This window comes from Artemia sp. Qi Xiang Cuo, chromosome 18, assembly GCF_049724085.1.
Source record: "Artemia sp. Qi Xiang Cuo chromosome 18, ASM4972408v1, whole genome shotgun sequence".
NCBI lineage: Eukaryota > Metazoa > Arthropoda > Branchiopoda > Anostraca > Artemiidae > Artemia > Artemia sp. Qi Xiang Cuo.
In genome coordinates this window covers 24,511,739-24,525,068 of record NC_142811.1, presented here as the reverse complement: position 1 = coordinate 24,525,068, position 13,330 = coordinate 24,511,739, and positions in this window count along the sequence as shown.

The following is a 13,330-nucleotide window of genomic DNA, read 5'->3' as shown; positions in this document are numbered from 1 at the left end:
ATATTTAGACGGAAAAAAATTCAAAATGAACTTTGAAACATCTTCAGAATGTAACAGTGATAAGGTAAACCACGACAAAACACTACTGAAATATTCCAACTCTTACATTTCAATGAAAAAAATGCAAATTGAACTTTGAAACATCAAGAGAATGTAACAGTGACAAGGTAAACCACGACAAAATACTACTGAAATATTCCAACTCTTACAGTTAAAAAAAAAAATCAAAAATGATCTTTGAAACATTTTTAGACTGTAACAGTGACAAAGTAAACCACGACAAACACTATTGAAATATTCCAACTCTTACATTACAACGAAAAAAATCCAAAATGAACTTTGAAACATCAAGAGAATGTAACAGAGACAAGGTAAACCACGACAAAACACTATGAAAATATTCCAACTCTTACATTTCAACGAAAAACAAACCTAAAATGAACTTTGAAACATCAAGAGAGTGTAACAGTGACAAGGTAAACCACGACAAAACACTACTGAACTATTCCAACTCTTGCATTTCAAAAAAAAAAACTGAGTTTTGAAACATCTTCAGAATGTAACAGTGACAAGGTAAACAACGACAACACTACTGAAATATTCTAACTCTTACATTTCAATGAAAAAATCTAAAATGAACTTTTAAACATCTTCAGAATGTAACAGTGACATGGTAAACCACGAGAAAACACTACTGAAATATTCCGACTCTTACATTTCAACGAAAAAAATCCAAAATTAACTTTGAAACATCTAGAGAATGTAGCAATGACAAGGTAAACCACGACAAAACACTAATGGGGGGAGGGGTCCCCTATTTTTTTTTTGTGGGGGGGGGAGGGAGGGGGGACCTTTCTTTGTCTCAATCGCACAAAAAATTGGGGGGGGGGCAAAAAGTTGTTTGGAGGGGTTGGCTCTTCTGTGTCTCAAGCACGCAAAAAAAGTATTAAAAAATGTGGGAGGGGGGCAAAAAGTTGGGGGGAGGGGGCAAAAAAAGTTGGGGGAGGAGGGGCTCTTGGGGGTTGGAGTAGAGGACCTTGAAGGTTGAGGTCCTTGATAGCTAGGGTCATTGATGATTGCTGTCCTTGATGTTCAAATCCATAATCGTCTCATATAATCCCATATTGTGCACTTGTTCATTCTGAGACATGTAAAAAAAAGTGGAAAAAATATCATTCTTAAAAAAATAATATAAAAAGTTACAAAAAAACTTCAAAAAAAGTGTAAAAAAATGGGGCGGGGGCAAACAAGTTGGGTGGAGGGGGGACCTTGGGGGTTGGGGAGAGGTGGTCCCTGGAGGTTGAGGTCCATTGTGGTTAGAGTCATTGATGGTTCATACTCATAATTCTCCTACTAATCCAATATTGTGTACCTGTGTATTATAACGACCACAGGGTTTCACCCCAAATCATCCTCTAAAATGTCTCAAACTGTTTCACCCAAAAAAAAATCACTAAAATGTCTATTAATTTCTTTCGCCCAAATAATCCCTGTCTGTATTCAATAGGCATAAAAACATCTATGAAACATCAAATCACATAACCATCAACCCGCATAACCATGAACCAGCACTCATAACCATCAAACAAAAAACCCTGTATATTCAGTACCTTCTGACCAACATTAAATCACATAACCATCAAACCACATAACCATGAAACAGCAACTCATAACCATCAAACAGCGAAACCATGTATATTCAGTACCTTCTGACCCATCTATGAAACATCAAATCACATAACCATCAAACAATATAAGCATCAAACAGAACAGAACAGAACTATGAGGTGTGGTCTTGTTCGTCCAGGGATCCTAGGCCTCTGATTGGCTGAATCTTGTTCGTCCTATATGTTAAGGGCACCCTCTTTTGTTCGTCCTGTATCAATTGGGTCCCTCCTACTTGTTAGCGCATAAATAAGCATAAATAAAGTCAAGTAATCTTCCAAGCATAAAATATTATAAATCACCATCACTAGATTAATGAACCCCAAGACGAACAGATATTGCAATAAATAACCGAGTCTAATTAAAAACGATCGAAAATTAACATGAGTACGACTGACAACCCACATTCCTTCTGAAGACCAGAACATAATTTGCAATTTACTGAAAAAAAAAGAAAAACCAAAAACCAAATGGAGGTAAATTGACAGTCTAATATACATATACTGATAGGCCTATTTATTCCTTAAAGTCTTAATAATTTTTTATTTCTTGAAGTTAAAAAATGAAAACATTTAATAAGTATTTTGTTTTCAGTAAAGTGCAAATTATGTTCTGGTCTTCAGAATGCATGGGAAGGTTACTAAAACTAGCATAAAATGTTAGTGTAATCTTTCCAGGAGAGCAGAGAAGGGCATCAGGCTCTTTTTTAAATTCCTATAAATTTCTTTTTGTTATAAACTTTTAATATTAAGATTAACTGAAATCATAGTAACCATTTCTGAATCAGCTTTAAGCGGCAATTTTTTTCACTAGACATTATATAACGCGTTTTTAAGCTTTCGGTTACTGTGAGCTGAGGTTTCCTTTTTGCTAATTCGCCGAGGGGTTGAAAGAGATAATACTAAAAAGAAGGGACTGTAAACCTCTGGCTGTTTTTCGACCATGCAGATTTGTATGGCTACCTTTTCATGTCGCCCTGTATTTCTACTCCAGCAATTACACTCCAGAAATGGTAAACATTTGTTTACGAAATTGCAGTAGCCTGCTTCTTCTGCTAGTCAGATCACAGGTTAGCACAGGGGGTCTATACAGCTCACGGTCAGCACACAGTCAGCTCACCAGTAAGCACAGGGTTTTTGACTATCAAGATAACCTTTTCATGCTTTGGAACTTTTCCACTCCAGAATTGGCAACAAAAAGTGCCGTTTTTGGTGCCGAATGGTGCAATATGACGGTGTTATCGAGGCAAGTTTATAAAAATTACAAGTTTACGTACTGATTTCACGGCCTGTGAAAGACTATTGAAAGAATAATAAGCTGGCCTTTTATTTTCTGCAGGGTATTTAACTACTTTTCTGCTCTTAATTTTGTTTTGTTGCATCGATTTTGGGTTTTCAGTAAAGCGCTAGTTTTTCAGAATGTTATAAATTTAGATATTTTTATTTACCACAAATATCACGAGTCAGTTATTTAAACCAATTATTATAATATTTGTTTTTTGTTTTAGGTTTCTTTTTTGCTGCGTACTTCCGTCAGAAAAAGTTTGTTTTCTCCACCAATATTTAAAGGATCTGCAGGTGACTGAGAATCTTCTTCAAAATTTGATGTTAAGGATATTAGCAAAAATTTTTTTTTTTTTTTTTTTTTAGTAATGACCGATCCGTCATTGCTTATTGTTTTTCAGAGTTAGTAATTTTTAGGATTGTAGGCTATAAATCAGACTATGGTGTATAGGCCACGGTGTGCTCATTTGGATGAGCTAGTAGATGTTTTAAAGAGTCGATGATATTTGTTTCAGCTATAAGAATGAACTATTTCAGAAAAGGGGGATTTTAACTTTAATCTCTAGATCTTTCAGAGGATAATCTAGAAGTCTTTATTATAATCTAGCAGTCTTTATTTCATAGAAATAGGGGTTTAACGGATTCGAAGTACTCTTGCCCCTTTTGTAATCAGGGTGTTGAGGATATAAACCGTCTTCTCACACAGTGTTGGGGGCTTTCAAGCCTAAGAGAGAGTTATTTTTTGAAAAAATGCCCCTTCTCTGCCTGGCATTCCTGAATCGGGGGCAAAACCCGTGATAGAGGCAGTTTGCAGCTACCTTGAGGAAGTTTTGAATCTAAGAAAAAGTATGTAGTTAAAAAATAACGAGAAGAATCTTTTAGCTGTTTGTATGAATTTGTTTTCTTGTTTTAATTGTTTAATTGAAGTTTATTATTTTTGTTTAGTTGATTGAATATTCATGTATTTGGTCTTTGGCTTTTAAATACATTATCTATCTGTATGTTTTTTAATAATCTTCTGCCCATTGACATTACCAAATGATCTTTACCCAATAATAAGAGTGAACTCTTTCGGTATACAAAGTGCTATAAAATTGTCACTTCTATGTTTTTGGCTGCTATAGGCACTATTTACTTGCGGTTTGTTACTACGAATTGTTTGATTGAATATTTTACTAGAGATTTAATGTTTTGCATCTCTCTTCTGTTTTTTATTTGTCTGAACGTGATTCTTCCGCACGAGTTGTACAGGTTAGTACTGTAGTATACGTGCTATCGTTGGAATCGCAACTAGCCTTTGAAATTTGCAGAAGCACTTCCATCGGATAAAATTCTACAACGAAAGATAGTTGCAATGAGGCTACGTGACTCAAGATCCCTTGCGTATACTTACGGTTGATTATTTTTAATATCACACTTAACTTTGCTTATTTTATTATAGAATATATTGAATTACGCTTTTACACACATTCTAAGTCTCCTAGCTATTCTCCCTCTTGACAAACGAGCTCATTAAGCTAAATTAATGCGTACATGCATGGTCCTATGTACACACACACACACACACACAAATAAGTAAATGAATTTGAGAAATTCGAGCAGGTTCCCCTAAAAAATCTTCCATTAACTTGGATTGACCCTAGTAGCCAATTATCATTCCGCAGACCAAAATCGACAAGCAAATCATATATCTAGTGCTGTTGTTTTTACTACATATTTACTACATTGATATTAAATAAATAAACAAAACACTGAAGTGTTTAGGAAGTAAATACTAAATTCTACCTTCTATGATACGCGAACTTTTGGACGGCCTGCCATTAAGCGAAGACATTAGGTGCCGAAACCTCTCTATATGCTGTTTCCGCTAACTGAAGAAAATCACTAAAAAGTAAGAATTTGATCGGCATCTACGTACTGAATTAGCCATATTGAAAGATTAAAATGTTGCCACATCTACAAGTCGAAGCTGCCTTTCAGTTATCACGTTTGTTTTTCACTAACGTTTCTTTTTATCTGAAAACTGTATAACGTAAAAAGATATAAGGGTATGTTTGTATCATATTTTAAATCAACCAAAAACCATTAATAAATGTTTCCCAAAGAAGATAAAACTGCAAGATTATTATTACCTAATATGGGGTATCAGTTTTGAAAACAAAATTAAGACTTCAACAACAAGTTCAAATAAGTATTATATACCTAACAGTTCGTGGTGGCAAAGTTTAAGTAAAGAGCGAGCCGTGCTGGTGTTAGTCGGAACTCTAAAAAAAAAACGGTTTTGATAACCCACAAAACACTCTTAGCATAAGAAAATTTGTATAATTTAAGGAAAGGGGGAACCTGTCACCAAAATGAAAGGTAATCTTGATGAAAACTACATCGTCAAAAGTGTCATAACTGATAACAATATAGCAAAGGTTTCAAGGGCCATTAAAAATATGTACGAACTGCTATATTGTTCCTGATAAAGGATTTTTTTTTCTGTTACTATTTTTAAACGTTTTTAAACCAAGACGGGGTCATGTCGAACCAACGATCTTAGATATCTTAAAAGAGCTCATTCAAACACAACGTGAAAGTTCGAATGTCCATCTTAAGTGATTAATGAGGACATATCATATCAAAGTGGTGACAACCACCATTTTGTAGCTTAAAAGAATAACTTGGCCATGAAGGGTGTTAAAATGCTATCGATTAAAAAATGCTTCAAGTGTGGGAATGGGGTGTTTTCTTTGAATCTATCCGTAGGAGAGGGAGGTCGGGTAGCGAGTGGACCATCAGATAAATTTGCCAGGAGGGAAGTGGATGGGGCGCAATTTAACTCCTAAACTTCTTTCCTTATAGAGGGTATTTTTAGAATGCGGCTGCCATTTGAGTGCTGTTTGGTGCAAGCTCCCCTTTTATAGCAGAGTACTTTTGAGTAACCTAAAAAATAGTCTCATATGCTTATTGAACCAGAAAGGAGGAGGAAGAAAGGGGGAGGGACTGTCCCTAAAAAAGCTTGGCTGATTAACTCATTAAAAAACATGAAGATTGTGACACCACCCCTTCCCCATTCAAGAAATGTTTCAGGGTTGCATCCTTTAAACTCTTTTACTAAACACCGCCCATCTATTGAATCGACAATTTACAGCTATGGCATTCGTCATATACGATTGGCTATGGCTATTATTTGAACGACAGGCAGGCATGGTCTGGAGAAGTATGCTAGTATGCGCTGCACCATCAAGACCTGCCTCAAGACCATTTATACAGAAGATATAACCTAATTTGGGTTCGGAAATTACACAATTCATATTAAATTCCACCCTCAACACTAATTTATGCTAGACTAACAACCTGAGTCACTAAATTACCCCAATACTCCAACCGTAAGACCAATATATTCTGTAAACCGACCAGAAGATCATTTATGCGTCATTAGAGACAGGAATTTGACCTACTTACAGACCGGTATCCGAAAACATGCATAGCCACTTTTAAAAGTAGAAAAACTGTTTTTTTTTTTCTTTTTCTGTACTGGGTGGCATATCATTTTCAAATATCGGCATGAGTATGATTGACAAGGTGAATCCATTGAGAGTTAAATGAATAAATTTTTTATTTGTGTTGGATGACATCCATTTTACATTTTTATAGGAATCCTACACTAAGTGGTTATAAAGTGGGATTTTAAATGCATCATATTAAAAGTCGCCAAGAATAGAATTTTAATATAGAAATCCAGAACAATCCTGAGAAATCAAGTAGTCATGGGCTTATGAGTTGGAAGTACTAATAAAGTCTATAAATTTTGGCAATGATAAGACAGCCCTTAGTCAGCCATGCCCCAACACCCAAGGGCCACAATGCCCCTCCCCCAAATTTTTGCCTCCGTTTGAACTTTTTTTAACTTTTTTTTTTTTTTTAAATAGAATTTTTTCAACTTTTTTTATGTCTCAAAATGACATGAGATATTCTTAAAAAAAAAAAAAATCAGATTTAATATTTCTGAAATACGAAATGAGCATGATATAGATATGTCAGTCGTGATTTATTCTATTAGAAAAATAATGTTTGTAGTAGCACTTTTGTTTTTTTTTGGACTGAATTTTCTTTTTGGACTTGGAAATTATTCAAATTTTATTTTTATTCTTTTATTTATGCGGCTATGCCAATGGTACTCTGGTTGCTCATTGAAACTACGCGGCTGTCCCAGTGGCGTTGCTCAAATTGTATTGTTTCATGAAATAAGCAACTGCTTGATTCAAAATAACAAATATTCTATTCAAAATACGTATTATGTTGCTTGAAATAAAATTAGGAAATATGCAATGATGCTGCTCAAATCGGATTGTTTTATCAAATAAACAAATGCTTAATTCAACTTACCAACTATTTTATTCTAAATACTATGTTGTCTGAGATAAAATGAGGAAATATGCAATGGTATTGCTAACATTGCATTTTTTCATAAAATAAGCAAATGCTTTATTAAAAATACCAAATGTTTTATTCGAAATACTATGTTGTGTGAAATAAAATGAGGAAATATGCAATGGTGTTGCTCAAATTATATTTCTTCATGAAACAAGCAAATGCTTTATTCAAAATGCCAAATATTTTTTCGAAATAATATTTTGATTAAAATAAAATATTGAAATGTGCAAAGGTGTTGCTCAAATAGTATTGTTTCATGAAATAAGCAAATTCTTTATTCAGAATACCAAACAGAAATACTATGTTGCCTGAAATAAAATAAGGAAATATACAATGGTGTTCCTCCAATTGTATTTTTTCATGAAATAAGCAAATGCTTTATTCAAAATACCAAATATTTTATTCGAAATACAATTATTCAAAACACCATTGTATATTTCCTCATTTTATTTCAAGCAGCATAGTATTTAGAATAAAATATCTGGTATTTTGAATAAAGCATTTGCTTATTTCATGAAACAATACAATGTGAACAACACTATTGCATATTTCATCCATTTATTTCAAACAAGGTAGTATTTTGAATAAGATAATTCATATTTTGAATTAAGCATTTGATTATTTCATAAAACAATTCAATTTTAGCAACACCATTGCATATTTCCTAATTTTATTTCAAGCTACATAGTATCTCGAATAAAACATTCGGTATTTTGAATAAAAAATTTGCATATTTCATAAAGCAATACAATTTGAGCAATATCATTGCATATTTCCTCATTTTATTTCAATCAATATAGGGTTTCGAATAAGATATTTGGTATTTTGAATAATGCATTAGCTTCTTTCATGAAACAATACAATTTGAACAACACCATTGCATATTCTATCATTTTATTTCAAGCAATATAATATTTCCAATAAAATATTTGGTATTTTGAATAATGCATTTGCTTATTTTATGAAACAATGCAATTTGAGCAACACCATTGCTTATTCTATCATTTTATTTCAAGCAATATAGTATTTCCAATAAAATATTTGGTATTTTGAATAATGCATTTGCTTATTATGTCTTCTATCAGGCACACACACATGGGGATATCAAATATGTCAAAGTGGCAATAAAGGCATAGTCCATAAAACAAGCGAAAAAGAAAAGAAAGAAATCAGTCACCGTGCGTACCATATCTTTCCCTTACTAAAAAAAAAATGCCTATTTAGATAAAGGATACTTTATGTAATTAGCTCATACATCAATTTAGAAAAATCTCTGCAAGTTTCATTCACCAAGCTCAACTACTTCCTTTAATACATTAAATCAGCGGAACTTAGGACCTTTCTGTTATCTTTATTGATCTTTATTATAATTTTTCTCCTCCCCCCCCCACTTGGCATTTGTAGATATTTATTAATACTAAAACACAAGAAACGCATGGGGCGGTAGAATATATGAAATACACAAAGTTTGTCCATTTTCTAAACTTCAGTAGCCTTTGAAGGGCTATGGGCGCAGGTAGATACGTCAGAAAAGGTAAGTGTGCATTGAAAGATATTACCTGAAGCCGGGATAGGAGGAATAATCGTAGTAAAACTCACACAGAAAGGCTTGACTTCTTGGGGAAGGAGGGGTTGGTTTTTGCACAGATTTCCAATAGTTTTAACTAAATAATCTCTTATGGTTAGAGGTTTTTAAAACGAATAAAAATGCAATCTTTCAGGATCGCGTAATATGTTGTGTCATACATTGATAATTTCTATATATATATATATATATATATATATATATATATATATATATATATATATATATATATATTCAACTATAATATATCTATATTATTATTAGTACTTTATTGTTAATTAATATATTATACTGACTAAATAATGCATTAATTAATTAATTTTAAGTTCATAAACACCAATAAATACAGAAGTAACTAATTAATCATATATCATTATTACTGATATAATAAAAACACATCTATCAAGTTTTTCTCATTATTTCGCAATAATGTGATTTCGCAGTAATTCTATAATGGAAACTTGAAAAATATTACGAAAGTTAAGCCTGTGGTTCCCCTTCTGTTATAAATGGGGTAAAGTAAGGAGTCTGGTATGCTCTGAAACATTGTTTTTGATAACTTATTTTTAGCTACTATTTTACACGTTTTAACCAATGCTTTAAACACTACGGACCGCACATAAATTTTTACACAACTTGTCGTATTTTTTTAAACGAATTTCAAATCAAATATTTTAGCCAGTATAGACTTTGTAAAAGAAGACAGTGTAATAGAGAGGAGTCCAAGGGATAGTTTTAAGGGTATGTATCCAACAGGCAACAGCACGAGCATTTTGCAAAATTAATTCAAAATTCAACATTTCTACAGATAGGAGCTTAAACCCTCTGCATTAGGGTTCTCCGGACATGCTAAATCTAATTATGTGATTTTCGTCAAGATCACTTGCCTTTTTGGGACCATTTCCCATTTTTTCAAAAAAAGGGCAATTTTTCCCAGGCTCATAGCTTTTGATGGTAACTTCAAACTTAATAAATTTTAAATATTTGGAATCAGCATACAGCCAATTCCTTTGATATAATGATTGTTATCAAAATTCCTTTTTTTACAGTTTCGGTTACTATTAACTTGCATCGCTCCTTACTTACGGTTCATCAGAACGAATTGTCTCACAGTTCAATAACAATCTAACATCAGTAAGGGTCATACGAAGTTGTCATTAAAAAACAACCTTTGATGAGACTATCAGAAGTGATCAAAGGAAGAAAATAAAGAAATTTATTAAATTTAGTATTTTTATTTTGTAAATCTTGTTACGTCTTTGAATTATTTATATTCTTGAAATTGTTTATTCTTAATCATCTTTATTATTCAAGTACAAGCCGACATCTGTTGCGAGTTCAAAATCGTTCAAAAAATTTTTGTATTAGTCTTTCAAGAGAGCAAAGAAGGCACACAACATATTTTCTGCTATAAGCTGGAAACTAAAGATAGTTAAAGATAACTATTTGACTAAATTTGAGAAGTTGCAGCATTTTGCATAAAACCAATTTTACTTAATATTTGTGGAACATGATACTTTATTCACGAAAAAATGGAAAAACAAAATAATAGAACTTTATTGGACTTAAAAAAGCATAAAAACTCTTTTTTAGTATTTGTCTCTCGCAAAATGTATGCTGATCCTTCCAAAAAAATTATAAAAAGATAGTGCAGCTAAAAGGTTTGATAAAAAAATTCTAGAGCAGAATGAAAATTCTGCTCAGAAGATAATCATGAGAGTTGCTGACCGGGGCTCCCTGGGCGAACCAATGGAACACTTTAAAAATTCCTTAGAAAAAAAATATTTTATGGCACCACTTTAAGTTTATTTTAGCTCTTTGAATGCAAGTTTTGTGGAGGGACTAAGGAATGAATGATAAACCCGAACAGATTAAATAAGATTTTAAAACAGAATGTAATTTTTCTTGAGGGGTGCTACAGCCCTTTTAAACCCCCCCCCCCCCCGTAGGTGCGCGCCAGACGATCTTTGGTATTTTTACGCTTGTATTCTTGTCTTTTGCAATCGACGGTGTTCAATTTTCAAATTGCACAATAAATTTTAGTACAAGGACTGGGAAAGTTTTATTACCAACATTAAATTTCTGAATATACTTAAAGTAAAATATTTAATAATTCAATATTTGTTCAATATTATATAAAATGTATTCAATAATTGAATTGGAGTTTTATTTTGCAGATTTCTAGTTGAATTTTTCATCCAAGAGCCAAACCGAAGTGGTTTCATAACCCTTATTAGTATTAATAAAACCAATCCCCCAACTTTTTATGCTAAAATCAGACATTGACACTTATTTGGTACAAATTTTACAGATATATTACTAAAATTTTATCATTTAGCCTATGAATATCCATTTGCAATCGTCAATTAAATAGTTTATCATTTTCAGAAAAAGATTAGTGTATCAACGCTTTCACTGGTCCAACCAACGTCTTCAAAAGACATCTTTAACCAACATACATTAGAGACTTCTGCCAATTTAACAGAGTCAAGGAGGACGTTGTATTGTGGTTTATGTTACTATGGTACAGATAGATCAAGCAATTTGAAAAGACACACGAATTCAATGCATTTAAAGGGTGAACATGTGCTCAAGTGTTGTGGAAAAGACTACACTTCAAAAACAGAATTTCGACTGCACAGCCTTACTGCTCACCAGTGTTGCCACTCGACCGGCACCGCTCTGAGGCGCCGGCAGTAGAAATTACCCTAGAACTCCGAACAGCACACCAAATATAGGCATAGAACTCCGAACAGCACACCAAATATGGGCATAGCCTTCCTAGGGAGACCACGTGGTTAACTGAAGCGATTGGGACTTTGAAACACCTGTGATGTCAATCATTAATCAAATTGTTTCCAGGCAAAGTTTAATAATGTCTGACAGGTACTGTCAACATTTCTCCAGTATTAGATCCAAGTCATTAATGTCTTTGCCTTGGAAACAACTCTTTTGGTTGAACTCCAAAGGATATTAATAAACATTGCCATGGAAACAATTCTCCAAGAAACATCTTAGCGATGAATTGTTTTAGCGCGGGAATCAGATTTCTTATTAATTTGAAATGCGATAGCGCAAAGATGCCAAAAACAAAAGGAACACGCTGAAATTACGTTTAGGGATTATTTGGGCGAAACTGTTTTATCCATTTTATGGGATTATTTCGGCGAAACAGTTAGAGACATTCTAAAAGATGATTTTAGGAGAGAATTTGAGGGTAAAACTCTGTAGTCGTTATAATACACAAGTTTCATTTGAACAGTGTCGTGAGGTCCTCTACCCAACCCCAAAGGGTTCCGATCCCCACCACCCCAACCCCGAAGGAAGCGCTCGGTCCTCAAAGGTCCCCCAAGCTCCCAAAGAGCCCCAGCCCCCCCAAACGCCCTCCGCCGACCCTCAAAGGCCCTCCCCGGGTCCTCCAGGGCCCCCCCGACCCCCAAAGGTCCCCCGGACCCCAAACGCGCTCCTCAGACCCTCAAAGGCCCTCCCCTGGTCCTCAAAGGGCCCCCGGACCCCCAAAGGGCCCCCCGGGCCCCAAATGCCCTCCCCCGGGCCTCAAAGGTCCCCCGGGACCGAGAAGCGCCGCGGGCCAGGAATGCACCACATGGGGATGCGCCGCAGGGGGATGCGCCGCGGGTCGGGGGAAGCGCCGCAGGGGATGCGCCGCAGGGAGGCGCCGCAGGGATGCGCCGCAGGAACGCGCCGCAGGAATGCGCCGCAGGGATGCGCCGCAAAAAAGTAAACTAAAAAGTAAAAATTTCGAAATGTTATCCCCCAAACGCCCTCCTCAGACCCCCAAAGGCCCTCCCCTGGTCCTCAAAGGTCCCCCGGGCTCCCAAAGGGCCAACCGGCCCCCAAGGGTCCCCCGGGCCCCCAAAGGTCCTCCCCCGGTCCCCAAAGGTCCACTGGGCTCCCAAAAGACCACCCAATCCTCAAGGGCCCCGGATCCCCAAACGTCCTCCCTGGGCCCCAAAGGCCCTCCCCCGGTCCCCATACATGCACACACAAACTTACACACGCACAAAAACTTACACACACACACACACAAAAACTTACACACACACAAACAAGCTTATACACACACACACATGAACAATTACGGCACCCTGCAAAACAATACACACACACACACAAAAACTTACACACACACACACACAAAAACTTCAACAATAACACGACCAAAAGACAGATGAAACAAAAATACAAGAAAACAAAAACATACACACACACACACACAAAACTTACACACACACACACACGAACACACACCCACACACACCAAAACGGAAACACACAAACACACAAAAACACACACACACACACAAAAAAACACAATAACACAAAAAAAACTCACACAAACAAGAAAAAAAAAATA